This window comes from Euprymna scolopes, chromosome 13, assembly GCF_053919585.1.
Source record: "Euprymna scolopes isolate OS-2025 chromosome 13, ASM5391958v1, whole genome shotgun sequence".
In the NCBI taxonomy this organism is placed as follows: Eukaryota; Metazoa; Mollusca; class Cephalopoda; order Sepiida; family Sepiolidae; genus Euprymna; species Euprymna scolopes.
In genome coordinates, this window is record NC_136494.1 from 146845488 (window position 1) to 146873379 (window position 27892).

Genomic DNA, 27892 nt, shown 5'->3' on the forward strand with positions numbered 1-27892 from the left:
TGTAAAAATGTCTTCAGGGGATGGGAATGGATAACTATGATCCATAAGACAGTCATTGAGGCCTGTAGAAAAATCGGCACATACCCGAATCCTCTGATTTTTCTTTTTAACATATACAGTTGGGCTTGTCCACTCAGAATAGACAACTTTTTCGACTACACCATTTTCCTACAGTCTCTGCAGTTCAATTTCAATATCTTCTTTTGAAGAAAAAGGCACGTTTCTTTTTGGCTTACAAACAGGTTTTACATTTTTCTTTAGTTGAAAATTCACTTCGGTCTTAGTACACATACCTAACCCCTCAGAAAATACCCTGGGGAATTCACTTTTCAAGACCATAAGAAAATCCTCATTTTGTTTGGAATTTTATATTGCTTGTAATAGTTACAAAATGAATTGATGAGTAGCTCCCATAAATCAAACAAAATGATCCAATCAATTCCGGAAAGGTAAGAACTTATACCTGGAACAACTGACACTTTTGTAGAAAATTTTTTGATCTAAGGGATACACTGCAATTCTCCCATAAATTTTAATCTCTTGCCGTAAGTCTTTGGCAATTTTAAATGTTTTTTCTAGTTTGGGACACCCAATTCTCTCCCAGGTCACTTCGTTCATAACTGAAATATCGCTACCTGTACCAAAAGTAGTTTCACTATGTGACCATTTATTTTGGTATTGAAAACTTTTCTTTTACCTCCTTGTCTCACTTCTTTTGACAACCCCAAATTTACTTTAGACTTAAATTTTTGTCTTTGTTTATCTTGTTTAGTTCGGCACTGGGAAGCTCGGTGTCCAACTAAACCACATTTGGCACATAAAAAGAAAATTTTTTCTTAAGTGCAAGCCCGCACAGCTCCAACATTCAAAACTTTTTCCTTTGTTTTGGGAAATGTTTTTTTGTTTTACCATTAGGACGTGGGATGTAGTTTTTCCCTCTTTCCTAGTGGTATCTCTTTTCACATTTATCAATTTTTGACAATCTTCTGTCACTTTTTGCAAGTTAATTTCTGGATCTAGCTCCATAATCGATAAAATCCTTGACCTTAAATCCTTGTCCTTTGTGCTGTCAGTCCCTGAACAAATATATATCACTGAAACATGTCAACTGACAAATCTTTTAATTTAAATAGTTTACACTGGGCATTAACTTTACCCGCATATGTGACAATATCATCAGTTTCTTCTTTTGGAATGTTCGAGCACTTATACCTTGTATGAAAAAGGCTGTCTCTTTCACCAAATATCGAGTACAAGATTCAAACAGTTTCCAAAAAAGAAATATCTTCCGGTTTCTTTGGTAAAATCAAATTCGTAAATTTTGTGTTTTCCTCCGTACCTAATTCTGAAGTAGGAGTGTGATTCTTTCCTCGTCTGACCATTTCTCACATCTTTTTGTAAAAATCGTTTCGAACCTACGATAATAGGCAGGGAATGTGTCATGTTTGAACTCTGCTAGACAGTTGGCTATACCCTCTGCTGAAAAAAAATATAGATGCGCCATCTTCAGATTTTTGTGACAACACCGCTCCAGAAGATATCTCACTACTGATGCAATTTTCTATCTGTATAAAAGCCAAGTACGTCCAAGGATGGAGTACTGCTGCCACATCTGGGCTGGGGCTGCTAAAAGCAGCCTATCTTGCCTTGACAGAGTACAAAATAGGCTTCATGGCCTAGTGGGTGATGCCCTTTTCTCTTCCCTGAAACCTCTCTCACACAGAAGAGATGCTGCGAGCCTGTCTTTGTTTTATCGTTATTTCCATGGCAAGTGTTCGTCCGAGCTCCAATCTCTGGTCCCCCCCCACCAATCTTTCACAAAAAACACCCGTCTAGCTGAAACCACTGTAATTTTCCCCACTCTTTATCTGTACCTAAATCAAAACATAGATTCCATGAACAAAGCTTCTTTCTTAGAAGTGAACGCCTGTGGAACTCTGTTCCGTTTGCCTGTTTCCCACCTGACTACAACTTGGATGCCTTCAAGTCCAACATAAACAAATTCCTGATCAATCGCCCCCTTAAGTAAGACACTTTATCAAATCTCCAATACTAACGATTACTACGATACTCTCCCATTGATTACTGTACACGCAATAACCCTTATCCCCGAGTGGCTTCCGGGCCTTGATAAGTGGTGACTCCCATGTAAAAAAAAAAAAAAAATTTTTTAATAATCTTTTAATTTTTTTTACTTGTTATTTTATTTATTTCAGTCTATTTTTCCTTGTTTAGTAGAGAAAACATTGAGCATTATAACTAATTTTTTATTAGTTTTTTCCTAGTTATTTCCCTTTATTTTACTTTATTTTTACCTTGGTTAATAGAAAAAATAGAGCATTATGAATTTTTTATTAGTTTCATCTAGTTAAATCCTTTTATTTTAGTCTATTTTACCTTGGTTAATAAAGAAAACATTGAGCATTATTATGTATTTTTTATTAGTTTCATCTAGTTATTTTCTTCTGATTTTAGTCTATTTTTACCTTATTTAATAAAGAAAAAATTGACTATTATTATTATTATTATTATTATTATTATTAATTTGATTAGTTTCATCTAGTTATTTACCTTGACTTTAGTATATTTTTACTTTTTTTAATAGAGAAAACATTGAGCATTATTATGAATTTTTTATTAGTTTAATCTAATTATTTACCTTGATTTTAGTACATTTTTACCTTGTTTAATAGTCGAAATACTAAGTATTTATACAATTTTTTTTCTAGCTATTTGCCTTGACTTTAGTCTATTGTTACTTTTTTAATAGAGAAAACATTGACAGTGAATATGACTTTTTTATAGTTTTTCTCTTGTTATTTTTTTTATTTTAGTCTATTTTTACTTTACTTAATAGAGAAAACCTTGAGCATTTTTATGATTTTTTTCCGTCATTTTATAGAGAAACCTTTGAGTATTATTAAGACATTTTTATTAGTTTTTTCCCTTGCTATTCCTTTGATTTTAGTCTTTCTTTCCTCATGTTATACATAAAAAATTAAGCATTATTATAACTTTCATATTATTTTAATCTAGTTATTTCCTTGTATTTTAGTCTACTTTTACGTCTTATGATTTTTTAAATAAGTTCATCTAGTTATTTCCCTGGTTTAGTCTATTTTTCACTCGTTTTGTAGACATTATTATGAACTTTTTATGAGTTTTTTTCTAGTTATTTCCTTGATTTTAGTCTTTTTTTTTACCATGTGTTATACAGAAAGCATTGAGCATTATTATGAAATTTTTATTAGTTTTTTCTTATTTTCCTTTATTTTTATCTATTTTACCCAGTATAAGTGGAAAAACTTTGAGCATTATTATGAATTTTTATTTATTTAATCTAGTTATTTCTCTTTATCCTAGTCTATTTTACCTTGTTTAATAGAGCATTGAGCATTATTATGATGTTTTTATTAGTTTTTACCTAGTTATGTCCCTTGATTTCAATTATTTTTACTATGTGCTATGCATTGAGCATTATTAGAAATTTATTTCCCTGGATTAAAGTTTATTTTAGTCTATTGTCACTTTTTTTTTTAACAGAGAAAACATTGAGCATTAATATGAATTTTTAAAATTATTTTTTCTCTAGTTATTTCCCTTGATTTTAGTCTATTTTTACCTACTTTAATATAGAAAATATTAGGCATTCATATGATTTTTTTATAACACACATTTAGTTATTTCTCCTGATTTTAGTTTATTTTTACATACTTTAATATAGAAAATATTAGGCATTCATATGATTTTTTTATAACACACATTTAGTTATTTCCCTTGATTTTAGTCTATTTTTACATACTTTAATATAGAAAATATTAGGCATTCATATGATTTTTTTATAACACACATTTAGTTATTTCCCTTGATTTTAGTCTATTTTTACATACTTTAATATAGAAAATATTAGGCATTCATATGATTTTTTTTATAACACACATTTAGTTATTTCCCTTGATTTTAGTCTATTTTTACATACTTTAATATAGAAAATATTAGGCATTCATATGATTTTTTTATAACACACATTTAGTTATTTCTCCTGATTTTAGTCTATTTTTACATACTTTAATATAGAAAATATTAGGCATTCATATGATTTTTTTATAACACACATTTAGTTATTTCCCTTGATTTTAGTCTATTTTTACATACTTTAATATAGAAAATATTAGGCATTCATATGATTTTTTTATAACACACATTTAGTTATTTCTCCTGATTTTAGTTTATTTTTACATACTTTAATATAGAAAATATTAGGCATTCATATGATTTTTTTATAACACACATTTAGTTATTTCTCCTGATTTTAGTTTATTTTTACATACTTTAATATAGAAAATATTAGGCATTCATATGATTTTTTTATAACACACATTTAGTTATTTCCCTTGATTTTAGTCTATTTTTACATACTTTAATATAGAAAATATTAGGCATTCATATGATTTTTTTATAACACACATTTAGTTATTTCTCCTGATTTTAGTTTATTTTTATATACTTTAATATAGAAAATATTAGGCATTCATATGATTTTTTTTATAACACACATTTAGTTATTTCCCTTGATTTTAGTCTATTTTTACATACTTTAATATAGAAAATATTAGGCATTCATATGATTTTTTTATAACACACATTTAGTTATTTCCCTTGATTTTAGTCTATTTTTACCTACTTTAATATAGAAAATATTAGGCATTCATATGATTTTTTTATAACACACATTTAGTTATTTCTCCTGATTTTAGTTTATTTTTACATACTTTAATATAGAAAATATTAGGCATTCATATGATTTTTTTATAACACACATTTAGTTATTTCCCTTGATTTTAGTCTATTTTTACATACTTTAATATAGAAAATATTAGGCATTCATATGATTTTTTTATAACACACATTTAGTTATTTCTCCTGATTTTAGTTTATTTTTACATACTTTAATATAGAAAATATTAGGCATTCATATGATTTTTTTATAACACACATTTAGTTATTTCTCCTGATTTTAGTTTATTTTTACATACTTTAATATAGAAAATATTAGGCATTCATATGATTTTTTTATAACACACATTTAGTTATTTCTCCTGATTTTAGTTTATTTTTCTTCATTATTAGAGAAAACACTGAGCATTATTATGAATTTTGTTTGAATTTTATCTAGTTATTTTCCTTTATGTATTTTTTTTGTTTTTTTATTACATAGTGTTATACAGAGAACATTGAGCAATATTATGAATTTTTTATTATTTTTTTCTAGTTAGTTCCCTTCGATCCTTTCGTATTTTTACTTTATTTTTTAGAGACAACTTTGACCATGGTTATGAATTTTACATTAGTTTAATGTTGTTGTTTGCCTTGATTTTTGTCCATTTTTACCTTGTATAATAGAGAGAAAATTGAGCATTATTATGAATTTTTTATTAGTTTCATCTAGTTATTTCCCCTTATTTTAGTTTTTTTTACCCTATAGAGAAAATATGCATTTTTTTTTAGTTTTTTCTAGTTATTTCTCTTTATTTTTGTCTATTTTTCTTGTTTAATAGAAAGAACATCGAGCATTATTATGAATTTTTTATTTATTTTATCTAGTTATTTTCCTTTAGTTTATTTTTATCTTGTATAAGAGAGAAAACATTGAGCATTGTTGTGAATTTATTTATTTTATCTAGTTATTTCCCTTTATTTTCACCTTGTTTAATGTATTTATTTGCTTCCCTACCAAAGCAAATTAGGCACAAGGCCGTTTTTTACTGTGGGGTAAAAACCAGCTAAAAGTGGGCAAAAGGGGCACTCTGGTTACCAAAATAGAGAAAACATTGAGCATTATTATGAATTATTAGTTTTGTCGTAGTTATTTCCCTTGATTTTAATATTTTTACCTTGTGTTATACAAAAAAAGAAATGAGCATTATTATGATTTTTTTTTAATTTATTTTATGTAGTTATTTCCTTTTATTTTAGTTTATTTGTTTATCTTGTATAATAGAGAAAACATCGAGCCTTATTATGAATTTAGTGTTTATTTCATCTAGTTATTTCCTTTTATTTTAGTTTATTCGTTTCTCTTGTATACTAGAGAAAATATTAGGTACATGCAAAATGAATGCTGATGCTCAAAATGTATAAATATTTTGACCGCCACCCCCTTTACTTAAAAATTCACAAAAAATTAGGAAATTAACCAATTTTAATGACATTTTCAGTATTTATCAAATAATAATCGTGGAATATAATGAACTAATTATTTTTATTTAAATCTTAGTGGAAAGCATCGTAATTTTTAACAAGAAAAAAGTATTTAATTTTTACAGGAACATTACGAGAAATCCCCTAAAGTCTGTATTAACGAAATCAATATAACTCGAAGAAAAATTAATTTCTTGAACTGCCAATATTATCATTGAATTAAGCATTGTTTAATATTTTCACACAGAAAATTATAATTGCAAAAATTATTTATTTTTTTACGCTTACATTTTTAATGTAATCTTTGAATGCAATATTCTAATATTTCCATTGCACACATGAACGTATAATCATCAACGTAAGATAATGTTCATATAATCTTGGAAAATAAAATAAAAAAAATTAAATTGAAAAACAGGAACATAGAAAATAATTTGATTAAAAAATGGTAACAATTATACAAACGTTCCATGTCGGTAAGTACGGATGCACAGACTTGAAAAGAAAACCAGTCCGTTTTGCCCACCCTCCTCCTCCTCTCAACTACCCGCCTGTATGTGTTTATCAACTTTAAATGTAACTGTGAGACTAACCGTAGCCCTCGGCGCAAGAGGGTCCATGTGTGCCTGGCGTGCGGGGTGGTGGCTGATCCTGTGGTCGGGGCAGCGGAAGAAAGAGTTCCAAGATGGCGCCTGCCTGCTTTTATTAGAGACGGAATCTCGCAGGATCGCGCGAGATCTCGCGAGGATGCAAATTAGCTAGGCCATCTTGAGGAATAAAAATAGGTCCATTGGAGGTGCGAGGCAGTCGGGTTCTGACGTTCGTGGCGATCAGTACAGTGACCATTGGGTTCCGTTAGTGACCGTTGGGTTCCGTTTCTATTCGTGCAGTCAGCTGAGCTTTGTTAATTACCTTCGCGCTGTGGCTGTCATTGTTTGTTGGTTCGCTGTGTGTTGCCATGGTTCTTCAGTGAAACGCTTCGTCGCCCACCACGAGACTCCCCGTCTCCTACACGTCGGAAACTACACAAGATACTCTTACAGTAACATAAACATTCTGATAAATTTTAATCTAGGTTTGTATTTTTTCAATAATTATAAATTGTTTTCTTAACCAATTGTAATTCTGTATTAAATAATGGTGCTAACTTTTTTCAATGAATAAATTGTGAGTAGTATAATTAATGAATTTAATTAACTTTTATCCATTTTTAAATGAAGGGAATGGGGGGGGGTCTGCGACTAAAAAAAAAAAAGAAAAGTCGCTCGGTATGCCGGAATAATGTTAAATAAATAAATAAATTATGTCTAATTTGTCCTTCCATATATATTTGAATTTTGCCATCAGAGTTTTTTTTTTTCATACAATAAACAGTCTCGTTTCTACTAGTGTCACATTTTTGGATAATTATTACTTTTTTTAGCAAAAGTTAAGTACATTTATTGTATTAATTATCTTAAGACTTTAACATAATAATAAATTTGGAAATAATTCAAGAAAGCTTATATTTTTCTTGCCCGAACAATGTAAACACGATCTTTGTCATAATGAATTTTTGCGTGAAATGTAGGTTTTTCAGATTTGAGATAAAATTAATCCATGTATTTTTTATTTCAGACCTTTTTTCTTGGCGATATTAACTTTAAACTATAATCTTTCAAACACAAAAAAAAAGTAATTGAAAAATTGAAAAATTCTTATGATTAGCCGGCGTTAAAAACCATGCTCCCCTACATCAAGCATTATTATGAATTTATTTATTTCATCTAGTTTTTTTTTCCTTTATTCGAGTGTATTTTACCTTGTTTAATAAAGAAAACATTGAGCATTATTATGAATTTTATATTAGTTTTTTCTAGTTATTTCCCTTTATTTTAATATTTCTGCCTTGTGTTATACAAAAAAATTGAACATTATTATGAATTTTTTATTAGTTTTCTGGTTAGTTCACTTGATTTTTGTCTATTTTTACCTTATTTTATAGAGAAAACATTGAACATTATTATGAATTTTTTATTAGTTTTTTCTAGTTATTTCCCTTGATTTTAATATTTCTGCCTTGTGTTATATACAAAAAAATTTAACATTATTATGAATTTTTTATTAGTTTTCTGGTTAGTTCACTTGATTTTTGTCTATTTTTACCTTATTTTATAGAGAAAACATTGAGCATTATTATGAATTTTTTATTTATTTCATCTAGTTATTTACCTTTATTCTAGTCTATTTTACCCCGTTTAATAGAGAAAATATTGAGCTTATGAATTTTTTATTTGTTTCATCTTGTTATTTCTCTTCGTTTTAGTTTATTTTTACCTTGTTTAATACAGAAAACATTTAGCATTATGATTTTTTTAATTGTTTTTTTTTCTAGTTATTTCGCTTAATTTTTGTCCATTTTATCTTTTTTAGTAGAGAAAACATTTAACATTGTTAAGAATTTATTTAGTTTATCTAGTTATTTCCCTCGATTCTAGTCTATTTTTACCTTGATTCTAGTCTATTTTAACCTTGATTCTAGTCTATTTTAACCTGTTTTAGAGAGAAAACATTGACCATTGTTATGAATTTTTTTATTCGTTTCATCTAGTAATATCTCTGTATGTCAGTCTGTTTTTACCTTGCTTAATAGAGAAAACATTGACAGTAACCCTTTGCTTCTTAACAGTTTGATTTTCATGGATTTGCTACTTCACAGGTATTTCAAGATATTAATATTGTGGATTTCCATCATAAATCCATAAAAATCTGTTCAGTAGACGGTGCCAGCTGATACGCCCCCTCCAAATTCAGAAGAGTCATAAAAGCAGTAGTTGGCTGTACAATGAGACCCATCATCACCCTTCATCATCATAATATCGGTTGCACAGTGAAATCATCATCCTCATCGTATCATTGTCGGCATCTTTGTAGCCTAAGCAATCATTACACTTTAAGAATCCTTCATTATCCAAGTTGATGTTTTCTTTTTTCATGGTAACCACAAATATATTGGTTTTTTTTTTATTTTAATAAGCATTTGCCTCTTAATTTTGTAATTTTTTTTTTGATAAAAACTTTTTTTTTATATCTGTGTACATGTTGTAAAGGTTCTTAATTTTTTTTCATACATATGTACATATTGTAAAGGTTCTCTCTCTCTCTCTACTTCCTTAATGTATTTTTGTAAAATTTTATTTCAATAAATATTAATTTGTAATTTCATTTTAGAAATCGATTTATTACCACAGTAACAAACTTGTTGCATGTACGAACTTGCTTAATTCTCTAGTGTTACAGGTGTATTTATGTACAGTACTGAACTGTAATAATGTACTATACAACCTAATTGTTCTTTTATCATTTATATTGCAAGTGTGGGTTATAAACAGAATAGGGATGGCTTTAAACAGTCTATAAACAATTAAATAAGGTAAAAATAATGGTGTTGTCCTACTTCATGGATTTTTAAATATAATGAGTGGTCTTGGCCCCTATCTACCATGATATTCAAGGGAATATTGTATTATGAATGTTTTATTTTAGTTTATTTTACCTTGTTTAATAAATAAAACATAAAAAATTCCTAATAATGCTCGGTGTTTTCTCTATTAAACAAGGTTAAAAGACTAAAATCAAAGGAAATAACTAGAAAAAGCTAATAACAAGTTCATAATAATGTTCAATGTTTTCTCTATTAAACAAGGTAAAAAATAGACTAAAATCAAGGGAAATAACTACATAAAACTAATGACAATATCATAATAATGCTCAATATAGTCTCTATAAAACAAGCTAAAATAGACTAAAAGCAAGGGAAATTACTAGATAAGACTAATAAAAATTTATAATAATGCTCAACGTTTTCCTTATTAAACAAGCTAAAAACAGATTAGAATCAAAGAAAATAACTAGATGAAACTAATAAATTTTCATAATAATGCTCAATGTTTACTCTATTAAGCAAGGTTAAAAATAGACTTAAGTCAAAGGACATGGTTTTAATCATAAAAATATGGATGTTTTGGGATTAATGTAAAAATTATGCAATACTGAAATGAATTAAATTTAATTTTCTCAATACTCCTTTTAAATTATATTATCAAAAATGTACATATGGCAAGAATTAATATAAAAAATTAGCTTACCATCTTTCATGATTATATGAGGATTTAACTTTAAAGATTGTCTTATTAGACGCACTGTAAAATCGTTGTTTTTAGACAATGTAATATAAAGTTTCCTAAAAGTTTACAATTTCAGTCCAGACAAATTTGGTAGATTAAGTATTTTAGTGAAAAAGAAGAAATATATTAAAATTTACATGAAAAAAAAATTAATTACTTTCTTCATATAATGTTCATTTGACAACAAAAAGTAATTTTGACCGTGAAGTATTTTCTAAATCCTTACATTAAGTGGCTTCATTCCTTGTCTGGAGCGATTTCTATAAAAAATAAAAATAGAATGAAAATGTCAAAGGTCATTAATCATTAATGTAACTGATTAAGAACGAAATGTGCTTGGAATACAGAAGAAAATCAACGTCTCAAAACTATCATTGTTAATTGAAACTGCTCTAAAACCTTGATTCATCATAGATTTAAAAAAAAAATTTTATTACATTTTCACCCCAAACGAGACACATTGCCATTTTGATGTAGAGGGCTACTATCAGGAACATAATCTACAGAGGTACTATGTGGGAAGTTGGGCAGCAAGATGTCGGTTCACGTTACATTTGATCTTCTGCATATCAGTGTAGTTGGGGAAGCAGGAACCCGGAAGGGAATTTCAAAGTCTAGCAGTTCTGGGGAAGAAACTACTGGAGTAGAAGACTCTTTTACATCTAGGGATCTCTACTGTGAAGGGGTGGGATTTAGCTGCTTGTCGGGTTTGTCGGGGGTATTTATGTCGAGGGGGTACAAGTGCTTGTAGTTTATCGGAGCATTCACCGTTAAAGTACTTGTAGAACACCCAGAGGGATGCTACATTTCGTCGATGGGACAGAGGCTGAAGCCTAGATGACAGTTCAGGACCTATCAGGTTGGCGACTTTCTTTGAACCCTGTCCAGGAGCGAGAGACAAGCAGATGCACCAGCCCAGATGTGATAACAGTACTCCATACATGGGCGAATGGTGGCCTTATAGAGGTACACGATACTTTCAGGCGTAAGTAGTTTTCTAGCACGGTAGAGGGAGCCAACCCTCCTTGCAGCAGCCTTAGCAATGCTCTCAATGTATCTATTCCAGTTCATATTCCCTGTAAACGTTAGGCCGAGGAGTTTAAAAGATGTACTTTCAGATAAAGAGTCTTTGGCCCTTGCTATTAGTGATAGAGAAGGTTTCTTGTAATTATTGAAGGAAACAAGTTTAGTCTTGGCAGCATTGAATGTGACCATACATTTTTGTCCCCATTCCACTACAGATTGGAGGTCATCCTCTAGTGTTTCTGCCATTTCTTTAGATTCCTGTTGTGTCTGTTATAGAGCGTGGTGTCATCAGCATATATACCCATTTCACAGACAATTTGTCAGGGAGGTCATTTATGAATATTAGGAATAATAGAGGTCCAAGGATAAACCCTTGAGGCACTCCCGTATTTATATCGTATTGTTTAGATGTATGACCATCGAGGATAACCTGGATTTTTCTCTTATTTAAGAAGGATTTAATTATGTTAAGTATTCTTCCAGTGATACCATATGATCTTATTTTCCTAAGACCTTTATGCCATACCCTGTCAAAAGCCTTAGATATATCTAGAGCTATCGCTCTACCCTCACCCGCTTTGTCCAGTGAATGGTATATACGTTCAGAGACTACAGTTAGGATGTCTGCTGTGGAACGTGCTAGCCTAAATTCATATTGTTGGTCGGTCAGAAGTTCAGCGTCTGTAAGGTGATGAACTAGAGCTTGGTTAATTATGGACTCAAATATTTTGTCGAAAGTGGGAGGAGGCTAATAGGCGATAATTTACCGGGTCAGTTCTTGCGCCAGAATTCTTGAAAACTGGTACCACAGAAGATAATCTTAGTTTCAAATTTATACACACATTTTCTATAGATTTACAAGGAAAACATGACAAACCACACACTAGTATTAGCAATGATTATTGTTGCATCATATCATAGTGGTCGATACATAAAAATTTTGGTCCTATAGATAAAGCTTCCATACATTTTGAAACAAAAGAAGGCCTTATTTTTCGACATAACACTTTTGCAATATTTTTGTGTCTACTTTCAAATCCATATGCCAACTGAGAAGCCTCTGTGGTTAATTTAGCTGCCTTTTCAACAGTTTGCAAATGTGCAGGTAAATCAGGCAAATCTAGTTTCCTCCCACTCAACTGAAAATCCTTCTTTAAAGTCAAGCTCACAAATCCACTTTGAGATAGACTGATCAAATGAAACTAATGTGAAGCTTTGAAATTTATTGTTGAGATTTTTCAACCTTTTCTTAGTTGCTTGTATGCTCCTGGAAGAAAAAGGAAACAAATAACTTTAAAAATGAATCCTACTTGATTGAATTTTTTGTAATAATGAAATTTAAAAATGAACATGTAAATCAATGTCAACAATTTCATTCTTTACATAAAGATTTACTTACCTAATGGTTCAAATTCTTTTTATAGCTTCTTCTCTCACTTCAATCTCAACTTATTTGATCGTTGCATACAAAATATTTTCTCGCAATAGGGCAAAAGCATTGTAGTAAATATTTTTTAATGCAATTGTTTGGATTTTTTGTGGCTGCTTCTTAATTCTTTGAATCATATTGAAAATGTATAGTTGCTGGTTATGAAATTTATTATCTCTTTTCTTAATTTCAAACCAACTAACTGCATAGACTTAAACAACAAATTTAACCAATGTGTGCATTTTATCAAACAGTGTTTCGGGTCCATAATCACATTCTGCAGAGAGCTAGCATGAGTCATCTGGCTTGATTTAAAGGTCCAATCCTCCATGCAGCATATTTTAAATCAAACTTTTCCCATGAAATCTCTACTGTGTGTTGTCTAAAAGTACAGCCTTTAATGTAGTGACACTCTTATATTCTTACAAATCACTTACATCTTCTTCTGCTAAAAGAACACTAGTTGCATTAGTAATAGGAATAGGTCTATGGGTGAGATATCCTCCCTTTATATCACAACCTATTTCTATTGTCAATGCCAAGTAGTATTCTTGTACCTTAATATTTCTTACTTTTGGTTCGCCATTCACCTCCACCACCCCCTGATAAAATCAAGTGTCTTTGTCATGCCTACTATCCACATCAATACAAACTAGGTTTTCGATTTTTTTTTCATTGTGCTTTTGAAGGGCATGCTCTCTAATTTTTTTTTTTTCTTGTTGTCTATTTTTTATTTATCCAGGATGATGTTGTTAATATTAACTCTTGTGTTGAGAAAGCCCATAGCCTGTAAATCTAAAAGGAATACATTTGTCAGGCTTATTCCTAACTTTGAAGAAACATCACCTCGGATTAGTTCAATAGTGCGGAATTTTAAATTGACTGCAATTACTCTTACAATGTATGTTTGGCTCAAAATGTTCATCATCACTATTCTCTGATTTGGAAGGGAAAACATTCTGAGGCATCAAAAGATGAATCAACTTGGTTCCCTCTCTCCCTTTCTATCTGTCTGTCTACTGTCTGCCTGCCTGCCTGTCTCTCTCTCTCTCTCTCTCTCTCTCTCTCTCCTAACACTGCACTCTTTTATATGTTCGTAGAAGCTTTATCTATAGGACCAAGTTAAAAAGTGCACTTAGTTCTTACTTTGTTTCTATGGTTTCTTTCAAATATTCTTTGTCTTCCAGTGGAATCTGAAAAATCAAATTTGACATATATTAGATGAAAGATGTGACTCAGAACTTTTTGTGTAATTTCTCATAAAAAGAAAAAAGTCTGAGATTTTTGTTATTTGTTTAGTTAAAAAACAAGTATAGAAATTAATTTAGTTTAAAATATGTATGATATTGTTATATGACTCCATTAAGAAAAAAGAAGAAAAATAGAATAATGAACTTACCTTGTGTTTTAGGGGTCATTTCCAGATTATGTGTTTGCTCTAATAATTTTCCTTTTTGCATTACTTACATTTTTGTCCTCACAAAATAAGACTGGCAGTAAACAAAGGAAAGAAGAAATGTCAAACAATATGTGTTGAGTTTCATCCCATGATTCCCATAAGTTCCAAAAGGTGTCGCTAGCTGCGTATTATTCAAAATAAACATGGCGTCAAGTTTTTCTCCAATAAAATGTGTCATAAGATTTGATTTTCCCGGGTGTTTGTAGGGGTGTGTGGTGTTAAATAAAAAAGAAACCCGGGGGGGGGGGGTAGGATCGAAGCTGAACCCCTGAGGCGAAGTTTGAAAATAAAATCGGCCAGCCAGAAGTGAAAGATGTTTGAAAGTCGTCGAGCGTTACAACGATGACGATGTAAGCATTGTTATAAGCGAAGTAAGAAAAGAAAACAACGTTCTAATTAAGCGGAAGGGGGGGTAAAACACAAATTAAAATAGGAAAACGAACGAACGTTACATGAAAAATGGCTTAAATAATACAGGGGTCAATATTTAAATGTAGAAAATCGAAAAAAAAAAAAGGACATCGCACACCACGATTCGAACCCAAAAGTTTAGATAATGAAACAATCCTTAACTACCTACGCTAAAGCGGCGTATATAAAGTTTGTCCGGTTTATCAACTATTTAAAGTAAATCAGGTCATGACGTCATCTGACGCATGCCTTGTTGATCCTCCCCCCTGTCGAATCTCTCTCTCTCTCTCTCTCTCTCTCTCTCACACTTCGTCTGCCTTACTCTAAAGACTGGAAAATGGCGTCTGGCTGTTTTTATTTTTAAAAACTTTATTCGTTAATATTTTTTGTAAGCATATTTTTTTTTTTTACTTCACATGTTTGGCTTATTATTTTTCGTTTAACTATCGAGTCTAGCTATTTTGAATGTGGTAATAACTTTGGTAACGTTGCCATAGCGTAGAAGTTCATAGTTTAGCTTTAATTAAATTTTTTTTACCGATAACAACATTTTTAAATTGTAAATTAAGACCGCCATTAGAGGTTGCTGACGTCAAGATCATGTGACATGACTCAGCGGGTTTAAAATACAAGTTGACCCAAAATAAATGACCGCGTGTATACTTTATGTAGAAGACTTATGCGGCCATATTTTTTTGGGCAGTTATAAATCGATTTAAAAATATGTAATGTTTAACATTAAAATGTCACTTTTTTGAGCCCCCCCCCCTGCAGAAAATCGATCAGTTGACGCACTTCTGGTGGTCACTTTGGGCAAACTTTTCGATATTTGTTGTCCGGAAGGTGGGGCTTTCATATGACACCGTATAGGAATCTTTTAAATAAGAAAGTTTTTTAAAAAAATGTGGTTCATTTTTGTTTTTTTCGTTTTACGTAGTTTTTAATGCTTTTTTTAATTGATTAAAAATAACGTTTTCACAAGCGGTTTGCAGAAACATAAGCACCAAACACATTTTTATGTTTTTCGTTCTTTTTTTGGGGGGGGGGAGGGTATTCACGCCGCAAGCCACAATGTAATCAGAATTTTTCTGAAATGGTAAATGTCGGCGCGTTACTTACGGAAAAATGGTTAATTAAACTGCAGAAACACCTGCTAATGGAATCCCCCCTACAAAAAAAAAACAACAAAAAAAAAAAAAATGAAAAACATAATGTTGACACCGCCAAAAATGGCCGAAAAATCAAGTTGTTGTTGTTTTTTAAAATAAAATTACGTTTATTAAAATCCATTATTTCTGAGTAATTTTTTTTTCCAGAAAGATAAAACCCTGAATTTTATCATATAGAAAACAGAATAATGTAAAACTTTTTCTACTATTTTTAATTAAATTTTAAATGTTAAATTTTCCCAAAAAGTTAACAATTGACATTTTTTGTCTTGCACAAAAAACGTACATAAATATTTAAAAAAAAAAAAAGGTTTTTGAAATAATTAATTTATTTATTTGTTGTCTAACTAAGATTTAGGATGATTTTCTATGAGAATATGCAAAAAATATTATAATATAAGTACCTGGATTTCAAATAATTCCACTTATTCATATAGGCAACCAGTTACTTCGCGTCGATCTAGAGTCTAGATCGACAATGTTTACGTTTGTATTTGATAAAAAGCAAACTATGGAAGACCAAACAGGCCAAAAAAGACCTTATTTTTCAGTGACGAAAATTTCAATGTATTATTAACGCTGAGGCTGGCCAGTACCAGATGGGTGACCATTTGTATGAGTTTGGTTTTTAATGTGTACGTGTGTGGGGGCCAGGCTCCCCAAAATGGGAGGGGGGGCAATTTAAAGCAGAATAAAAAAAAATTATTTCAGCGCGTTTGGTCCACTGTAGTCGAAAGGCGGCAACCGTTTTCAAACGGGATCGAAAAAATGATGCTACTTTTAACACAAAGGGCACAATATTTATCAAATTTTTTTTTTTTTTTTGTATCGATTCTTCAAAGCATGCCCTGTTTAATAATGGCCACGCATTACTCGGCTCGCTAAAAAGAAATTGTTAATTTATTTATCAAAGATTTTAAAATGGCTTTTTTCGTATAAATATTAAAAAAAAAATTTGTTTTGTTTAACTTAAATTAATTATTTTACTTAACATATTCACCGAATTTCACACTTCAAAACTCAAAAGCGGGATAATCAAAGTTCTGATATTCAGACGTCAAAATAAGGTATGCAAACAATTTTTTTTTTAATCTATAATTCTGTCCCTTACAACAACACAATATGTTGTGTTCAGTTTCAGATGATTATTTTAAGCATATTTGTACCCCCTCAAAACAAGGGGGGGTGTAAGCAAAAATATATATATAAATATCGTTTATGAAAAATAAGTACACTGTTATAAAGTTCATTCTTCTCTTAATAATCGCTGAAAATTTCGTATTGATCGGATAATTACCTGATTTTTGGTAGATTTTTAAAAAGACGGTCCGTCAAAAAGTACTTACCTGCCCCACCCCCTCAGTTTTGGCGGTGCCTACTTCAAAGCATGCCCTGTTTAATAATGGTCATGCATTATTCGGCTCGCTAAAAAAAAAAATTGGGGTTTGTATTACTGTACACATAGATTCGAAAAAGTTGTCAAAAAACAAGGCAAGATAAGTTACTTTTCTACCTAACTGGATATATTTTTCGTGTTTTTATTCAATGTAACATGCTTATTCAGCTCGAAAAGCATACAGTGTTTACCGATGTATTGGAAAATTCAAAATGGCGCCCGACACTCTCTTTAACACGGTAAGTTCAGGAAAAGATGTTATAGATAATAAACTAGACAAAATACTGTTAGAAATTCGCTCATTATATGTTACCGTGACATAAGTTGACATATATTCGGTGTTTTTTTTAAATAGTATTTTGTCTAGTTTATTATTTATAATACCTTTTCCCAAACTTACCATGTTAAAGAGAGTGTCGAGCGCCATTTTGAATTTTCCAATACATCGGTAAACGCTGCATGTTTTTTGAGCTGAATGAATATGTTACATTGAATAAAAACACAAAAAATGTATCCAGTTTGGTAGAAAAGTAACTTATCTTGCCTTTGATAATATTTATTTGTTATATATTTGTGTTTTGACAACTTTTTCGAATCTATGTGTACAGTAATACAAATTCACGAAGAAAGTGAAAGAAAATTTTTGCACATTTCAGGGAGCATTCATTTAAAAAAAAAAAAAAAAAAAAAAAGAAAAAGAAAAAAAAACGTTTACGCAGGGTCCACGTTCCCCGTGAAGCACAGAAATATGTTTTACAAGAATTATAAAACGTATTCTTAGGAACTCGTGTGCGAATGAGTAAATGTTGTGAGTTTTCCGGTGAAGAGTGTAAATTTAGCTGGTTAAAAAGAAGACCGAATTTGTGGAGGAGGGAGTTCATTGTAAATTAAATTAAATATTATTCAGTGTTAAGCTTTTTATTTATTTAATTATTTGGCTAACTTACACAAAATGGCTGAATTGTAAAGACAAATATATATATATATATATATATATATATATATATATATATATATATATATAATAATTAACATTTTCTTCAGATTTTTTCCAATGTTACCTATTTCTTCTGTCACTTAACACCAGTGTCCAATGAAAAAGTACGATTATTTCAAAATTTGATTTCTTTTTTCATTAAATGGTAAAGTTTTCGAGTGATAAAATATTTTGCAGTCTTATTTTTTTTTATTTATTATTTTTTTAATGGGTTGGTTTACAACATTCCCTGGGGAGAATTAAGCGAGGTTCCCAAATCAACCTCCACTAATATATATATATATATATATATATATATATATATATATATATATATATATATATATATATAATTTTTTGTTGGAATTTTTTTGTACAAATAATAGTGCATCACCCATGTTTACATTTATTATTTTTTATCTGGTTCTTGTATTTGATTTTTTGTATTTCGTATCTTTTATGATTCTTCAGTTTCATACATTTTGGGTTTGTACGAAGCACCCTTTAATTTGAAGAAAAGGAAAATGCCAGCTCCCTGATGACGTTACGAGCCCAGCATGAATTTCGGTCTCTTTTTGATTCCAGCGACGTAGAGAGTGAATGCAGGTTCATTGCCCGGCGCAGACAAGGAATTTTGGAGCCTCCTTAAAAGAAGCCTGGCAAGAATACCCTGGGCATGCGACGAGGCATGCTTCTGAAAACTATCTACATGGCTACGGTCTGAACGTATTTGGAAGGAGTGTAATTTTTTAAAAATACCTTATTTTACGTGGCTACAGTTTGCACATAAAAGAAAGGAGAAATTTCTAAAAGGATTTTAAACAAAAAAAAAAAGAAAAAGGCACGTGCCTGACTGGCTTTCAATTTGTGAGTACGTTCCTAAAATTTATTACATATGAGAGTGTGATTAGGAACTACTATTTTGAATTATACTGTATTCGTTCATGGATGCAACATCTTCATTATAAGAACCAGTGTGTTTTTTTTTTTCATTATATGTTACCTTTGCGTTCTTTGAATTTAATGCCTGCAAAGCGAAAATTTGCAATTAATTTTATTGTGAATAAAATCTCTTCTTCGTGTTAAAACAAGACCTTCATATTTTATTCCCCCCTCCACCTTTTTATTTCATGCTGTTTTTTTTTTGTTTTTTTCAGGCTAGTTACTTTCGGGTCAAATTTATCTGGAAACAAGATAAATTTCTGACATTTTTAATATTTTTTGGAAGGAATTAAACCTGGAGTCTAAAGAGCAGAGTCTATTTTAATGTAGTAAATGTATTAATACTTTTAAAAGAAAACAGTGTCCTTTGTACTGTAGATATATAATAAGTTCAATAGGTATGGATATTCTAGAGCTATATTAATATTGAGTTAAACGATTCATAATTGTGAATTAAAAATCAGTTTTAAAAGGAAAAACGAACAAAATCGATTGTATGATCGTTTCGAAAACGATGTTCATTTTATTGAAATTGACAATAAGTATTGACAATAATGTGACAAAAGTTTTGTCAATTAAAAACATAGTCTCCTCATCAGCAAAAATGGGGGGGGGGTTAAAGACACCAAAATAAAACTAGCATTTTAGTCGTGAATAAGGCAGATATTCCTTTTTTATCTCTAATATAAAATCTGTTTTTAATTGTGGAGACGAAATATAACAGCATGCAAAAAAATAGACTGACTAAAATTAAAAGCAGGTTTTATATCGGAGATAAAAAAAAAAAGGAATATCTGCCTTATTCACGACTAAAATGCTAGTTTTATTTTGGTGTCTTTAACTTCTTCCCTCCCCCTATTTTTGCTGATGAGGAGACTATGTTTTTAAAGGACAAAACTTTTGTCACATTATTGTCAATACTTATTGTCAATTTCAATAAAATGAATATCGTTTCCGAAACGATCATACAATCGAGTTGATTTTGTTTGTTTGTCCTTTTGAAACTGATTTTTAATTCATAATTATGAATTGTTTTACTCTGTCTCTGTAAAATGTTTTTGACTCCTGATGGGGGTATGAGATGAATGGATTCACCAATCATTTTTATAACCAACGGCTGTGCTAAACAACCAATGAAAACGTTTAAAAATTATTATAAAAATTGTCGAATTTTGGATTCAATCAGTTCGCCGTTAACTACGGCACGGACCGCATTTGATTCTTGGCCGCCATCTTGGTAACTGATCTGAACTACGCCGCCATCTTTGTTCAACACAATGTCTCAAAACTTAACAGTCTCTCTCTCTCTCTCTCTCTCTCTCTCTCTCTCTCTCTATATATATATATATATATATATATATATATATATATATATATATATATATATACCTCAGAATAAACGACATGCAAATTCAGTGATTTTCGATCTTACAAAATATTATTACATGTAATATTTTATAAGACAATCCCAGCTAAGTAAAATATATTGAAATTTATACATGTATATATAATTATATAGTGTTTGCACAAAATTGAAATGTCCTTGAATTTTGAGTTTTGCCTTAAAAAGGTCTTATTTTTTAAATTGCCTTGAAAAGTCCTTGAAAATATGGAAAATACCTGGAAGGCCATAAAATGCATATTTTTTTATGTTCAGTAAAAATTTATGTCAAAATTTTAAAAATAAAATTGAAATAAATAATATTAAATTATAATTATTGTGAAATAAATAATATTAAATTATAATTATTATGAAATAAATAATATTAAATTATAATTATTATTAATAGAAATACCATTAAAATATTTTTTAAATATTTAAAATAAAATTGAAATTGTATATTATCATGAATATAAGAGTTGCGTCCCATTGTTTTCCATATGTTAACAGTTTTTTGGTTAAGGGACGTAACTCACAGGTGATTGGAACATGTCCCAATATGTAATAGAGCAATTCTTATTTTGAATGATCTTATTGTGGAGAAATGCGTGACTTACCTGGATAGACCACGTGCGGGTCGGTCACCGAAAATAAATAAAAAGAAAGAAAAGAAACGGTCAAGACTCTTATTTATAGAGTAGTGATCACGTGAGTTAGAAGAATATGCAAATAGAGGTGAACGATTTTGCGATATAAAAAGCCTGTGTTGTTAAGAGGAGGGGCAGACTGTTGGCAGAAGTCAGTGCTGTCAGACGTGCTTTAGAGTTTTGTTATTATATGCTGTGCTCGAAAGTTGGGAGAGAGAAAAGAGGAGGAGGAACCAAGAAGACATTCTGCAGATACTTGACTTTGTGTTGGTTTTAAGCTATTTCGGCTCTTGGTGTGCGGTGACTAACAATGGACAGATTCGACATTCGCTTAATACCCGAGTTCGACGGATCTACCACTGGACCGGCTGTCGTCGAATGGATTGAAAAGGCAGAGAAAATCTGTAAACTGTGCAAAATTAAAGAACCAGCCACAGTTATCCCTTTGAGGCTAACCGGAGGGGCCTATGCAGTCTACCAACAACTCGGGGATGAACCAGGCTGGGATGAAATCAAGCAGAGCCTGTATACAGCGTTTGGTACAGATCCATTTGTTGCGTGGCAACAGTTCACGAGCCGGACACTTCAACCCAAGGAAACAGTCGACGTGTACCTAGCCGACCTGCGAAAATTATCTGTACCGTTTGGTGGGGTCAACGATAAAATATTAAGCTGTGCTTTTTTGGTAGGCCTACCCGAGGAGGTCAGTAAACTGTTGCGGGCATCATCAAGAATCGATGAATTGTCAACTGATGAGTTATTGGCCCGAGCTCGAAACATCTGTAAGGAACAGGAACCAATTGCAGCAGCAGCTCGTTTTCGACATGGAGGCAATGTGGACTCTCTTCCAGATAGTAATAAGCAGGCCACCCCAGTGTGCTATAAATGTGGGGAGGCCAATCATTTTGCTAAAGAGTGCCGGAGTGATAGGAGAGGTGTATATCCACAATCAAAGAGACCAGTGCAATGCTATCGCTGCAATAAGTTTGGCACATATCTCGCAACTGTTCGGGAAACGAAGTTGGGGGCAAGGTGCTATCGCTACCCTTGCCCCCTGCCAACCAACAAATACAGCTTGCAGGTAGACATTACGTTAGTCTCGTCGATGCAGAATTTGGCTGATAGCTTGACTCGAGTACCAAAGAGGTGGATCGATGCAATGAGGCAGGGATCTGATCTTCAACAACAAACATGCGCGACTGTAATGGATCAATTAACACCTGACCAGATCCGTATGATACACCAGCAGATTGGACATCCTGGAATTCAGAGGACTGCATATTTTGTCCGAAGAGTATGCCCTGCAACTACAAAAGCATCAGTGAAAGCAGCCATACGTTCGTGTGAAGAGTGTCAGAGAATTGATCCGGCACCATCCCAATGGCAAAAAGGGAAGCTCGAGGTGGAGGGCAACTGGCAGCGAGTAGGGATGGACATAACACATTATGGGGACAAACATTTTTACAACATTATACAACAGTTGAGAGCCGTCTTTTTTTAACGTGGTGCCCCGATTGAAATTCTGACTGATAATGCCGCCACATTTCGATGTCAAGAATTTCAGAAATTCGTGCACGAATGGGGGATTAAAATGCATTATCGGTGTGCATATTATCCCGAGGGTAATGGTATAGCAGAACGGTGTCACCGCACCATCAAAAGAATTGCAGCCAGGACGCAGTGCTCTATTCCAGAAGCTGTGTACTGGTATAATATAACACCCAAGGACAATGCAACACCAGCAACTGCACCAGCCAATGGGATTTACCAATATGAACAGTGTGTGAAAGGAGTTGATGCCATACCATCAGTGGTGAGTGTTGTCAATACACCATATCAGGTGGGAGACCTTGTTTGGATAAAACCCCCGAATGCTGGGTGCACTACGAAATTTTTCCGGGGAAAAATAGACGAAATCATAAGTCCTCAGACCATGTTGATTGGTGGCATACCACGTCACGTAAAAGATATCCGCCCTTGTTATACCTCTTCTGATTCTGAGGACGATGAGGAGGATCACACACCGTTCAGAGATGATCCTGATCACTTACTGCCCCTTCAGGTGAGCATAGAAACACCACCAACAGAACCAGACGAGGGAATGATGGGACATACTGATGACAATAGTGAGGAGAGCGATGGACACAAGGAAGTAATGCCTCATCGAAATACTCGACAGAGACGAATACTGCCCACCCCCCATGATTGCGAAACCCCGCGAGAAGGGATGATGGAGCACACCGAGGAGATGACGCCTCTGATTCTTCGGAGAAGTACCCGACAAAGACGGATACTGCCCCCCTGCCCTGATTGTGAGACACCGCCTATGGAACCACGAGACGGGATAATGGAACAGACTGGTAGTAATGATGGTGGTAATGAAGAAAACAGCAATGAGGAAGTGCTGCCCCCGATTCTTCGAAGGAGTACCCGCCAACGACGATTGCCCGCATGTCCTGTTTGTGATCATGAGATCAGGGGGGAGTGTGGAGAAATGCGTGACTTACCTGGATAGACCACGTGCGGGTCGGTCACCGAAAATAAATAAAAAGAAAGAAAAGAAACGGTCAAGACTCTTATTTATAGAGTAGTGATCACGTGAGTTAGAAGAATATGCAAATAGAGGTGAACGATTTTGCGATATAAAAAGCCTGTGTTGTTAAGAGGAGGGGCAGACTGTTGGCAGATGTCAGTGCTGTCAGACGTGCTTTAGAGTTTTGTTATTATATGCTGTGCTCGAAAGTTGGGAGAGAGAAAAGAGAAGAGGAGGAACCAAGAAGACATTCTGCAGATACTTGACTTTGTGTTGGTTTTACTTATTAAGTATGTTAAGAGTGTGGAGGAAAAAAAATTTCCATGCCAACCTACAAGTCCTATGAGACAATTTGCCAAGCGACAAAGGACAAGCTTCTGATTCCAAAGCTACAGTTTTTAAGTTTGTTGCAAGTCATCTGCAGCCTTTCCTGTGTATTTATCAAACTGACAGGCCTATGGTGCCATTCCTGGCAGAAGATCTCAGTCAGATGGTCAGATGATTGATGAAGTGCTACATAAGATCTGAAGGTCTACATGTATCTGATGAGAAATTGAGCAGGGTAGCTGAAGATGAGGAAATGAGGCTCAATTACACGGAAGTGGAATTTGGGTTCCTCGCAGAAAAGAGCCTCAAGGAAGCCGCAAAGAATGGGGTGTTTGAGAGACAGATACTTGTCTTCAGAATTGAGACTATTAAATTTTTTGTCAGTATGGTGAAGAAAATCCTGTATAAATGCCGACTGTCCTATTCCCTTGTCAGACAGCTGTTTTCTCTAAACCCAAGATTATTCAAGCAGGTGTGATGTAAAAGGCAATTTAAAAGTGTATTAAACATTCTTATGCACAACAGTAAGCTAAAAGAAAATGAATGTGATAGTGTCCTGTTAGAATATGAAACTTTTCTTGAGCAGATACATGTCATTGTAAAGTTTGTTGAGTTCAACCACAGGAGTGAAGATGACAGACTAAACCAACGGTTTGCAACCTACATGATTGATATTTGTACAGCAAGCTGTTTCAGGCTGTGAAGACTGTTCTGATGCTCTCTCATGACCAGGCCAGTATAGAGAGGATTCTCCGTGAACAAGCAAATAGAGGTAGGGAATATGAAGTATGCGACTGTAGTTGCACAGAGGATTATCTGTGACCAGGTTAAAGCAACAGGAGGGGTGTGTCAAATACCTATAACCAATCCTCTGATTGTTTCATACTCCATGGTTAGGCAGGGGTATGACATGTACCTGGAAAAACAAAAAGAAGAGAGACAAGAAGATAGACAAAAACTCCAGAGAAAGGCAGATGATGGACAGATAGAAAAACTAAATAAGAAGAAAGTAAGAATAGAAAATGATAGTATGTCATTGACTTCATTAGCAGATGCCCTTGCTCTGAAAACAGGAAATTCTGGAAATTTGAATCTGTTGACAAAGTCAAATGCTTTCAGAAAATCGGCCGTTGCAAAAAAAAAAAAAAATGGATTGATTAAACTCAAAGAAACCAGCCATGGTTCTCTCCAGAATGTGCTGCTGCCATTGCGCACAGAAATCACTTTTTCCACTGCTTACAACGTAATAGATGTATGGAAACTAAAGTCGCTTTTAGGACTGCCAGCAACCATTGTAAGAAAGTAATAAAGAATGCAAGAGAGTTGTATGCTCAATCTGTTAAGTCCAAAGTAGCTGAGCAGCGGCTTGGTTCCCACCAGTTTTGGCAAATAGCAAACAGAATCCTGAACAGAAGCGTGTGCTCCATCCCAACTATTATCAATGGACCTGAGGTAATCTCGTCAGCATCAGACAAAGCCAAACTCTTTGTCAAGAACTTTGCAGATAATTCTACCCTTTGCGACCAAGGCCGCCAACCCCCAATATTTCCTCCTATATCAGAAAACACGCTATGTGATATACGTATATCTGTACGTGATGTTGCCAAGCTAATCAAAAACCTTGATTCCAGTAAAGCAACTGGCCCTGACGGTATTCCAATTATAGTACTCAAAAAACTTCAACCTGAACTAGCGCCCATACTTACAAAACTGTTTAAACGTTGTCTTAAGGAGAATAGTTTCCCATCTCCCTGGAAAATTTCATCAGTATGCCCTATATTTAAGAATTCAGGTGATCGCTCATCCCCCTCTCAGTACAGGCCAATAAGTCTCCTGTGCGTCATGAATAAGTTGCTGGAATCTGTGTTAAATACAGAAGTAATCAACCATCTCAACAAAAATAACCTTCTTAGTGACACTCAATATGGTTTCCGTTCTGCTAGATCTACAGCAGATGTGCTTACAGTTATATCTCATAGGATTAGCAAATCTCTCGACGGAGGCCACATTCCTAGGGCAATTGCTCTTGACATATCTAAGGCCTTTGATAGGGTATGACATAAAGGTTTACTTCATAAGATCTCTAGCTATGGTATAGCTGGAAATGTCTTCTCAATTATTAAATCATTTCTTTCTGATAGGTTCATAAGAGTAGTAGTTGAGGGGCAAAAATCAGAAGCTCACAGTATTAATGCCGGTGTCCCTCAGGGGTCCATCCTGGGCCCAACTCTTTTCCTGATCTACATTAATGATCTTCCAAATCACATCCTTACATCATTTGTAGACATTTATGCTGACGACACTACCATTTATGGTAGCACATCTAAGACAGTAAACAACCAAGTTCTCTCCAATCCTCTCTCCTCTGATCTTGAGAACGTAGTACAATGGGGTTAGGAGTGGCTGGTTACTTTTAATGCATCTAAATGCATCTTTCTATCGATCCGGTAGATATCTCACTGCTGATGCTATTCTCTATCTATATAAGATCCAGGTACGTCCAAGGATGGAATATTGTTGCCACATCTGGGCAGGAGCTGCTAGAAAGGACTTGTCCTGCCTTGATAGAGTTCAAAATAGACTTCGTAGCCTTGTAGGAGATGTCATTTTCTCTTCCTTGCAACCTCTATCTCACAGAAGAGATGTTGCGAGTTTGTCTCTGATGTATCGTTATTTTCATGGAAGGTGTTCAACTGAGCTTCAATCTATGGTCCCCCCTCGCCAAACTTTCACAAGAAACACTCGTCTAGCTGTACACACTATCAATAATTCCCCCCCACTCTTTATCTGTGCCTAAACCTAAACGTAGATTCCATGAACAAAGCTTCTTTCTTAGAACTGCACGCCTGTGGAAGTGTCTTCCGTTTTCCTGCTTTCCGGCTGACTACGATATGGTTGTGTTCAAGTATAACGTAAATAAGTTCTTGATGAGCCGTTCTATATAAGTTATCAAATTTACCAAATGTTCATTACTAATGATTACTATATTGTCCAATGTCTACTGTACACTCTTTAACCCTTATCCTTGAGTGGCATCTTGGCCTTGATAAGTGGTGATGCCTATGTAAAAAAAAAAGAAACTCTTCAAACTAAACAAGAACGGAAAATGATTCAGAATCAATGAATGAATGTGTAGTGATGAACTTAAGCTGAGCAGTTTGTAGTGTGTTAGAGAACTTCATGTAAGCAACTGTGTTACCGTTAAAACTACTTTATAAAATAAAGAAATAATATATATATATATATATATATATGAAAATTGTTAAACAAAATGTTTTTTACTATAGGCTTTAAAAATAAAGGTACAAGATTCAATTTGAAATTTATTTATGTTCAAAGTTCACTTTTATAAATTTTACAAAGTAAGGTATAAAAATTTAATTTAAATTGGATCAAAAAATTACATTGGATTTATTTTATGTAATGTACATTCTGTGGCACTTTTAAAAAAATCATTGAAAATTTTATATCTATATCATTAATTGCTAGATGAAAGATACTGTTTTTAAATTGAAACAAAATGTACATTACATAAATTAAATCCAAGGTAAATTTTTGATTCATTTTAAATTAAATTTTTTACCTAACATATAATATTTGTAAAAGTGCAGTTTTGTTGTTTCCTCCTATGAAAACTTGATTGATAAATTTACATCTCTCTCTCTCTCTCTCTCTCTCTCTCTCTCTCTATATATATATATATATATATATATATATATATATATATATATATATATTGCAGTTAAATGGGCTGGTATTTTGGTGAACAAAAGTTCACAAATAGAATTAGTCACTATATTTCCACCTCCTCACAATTTTCTCTCTCAAT

The 27892-nt window shown here is 32.7% G+C and overlaps 1 pseudogene; it reads left to right on the plus strand.

The window, feature by feature from the left end:
• The first annotated feature begins 18209 nt into the window (after window positions 1-18209).
• LOC145292342 (uncharacterized) lies at window positions 18210-25072 on the plus strand (annotated as a pseudogene).
• Window positions 25073-27892: the final 2820 nt, after the last annotated feature.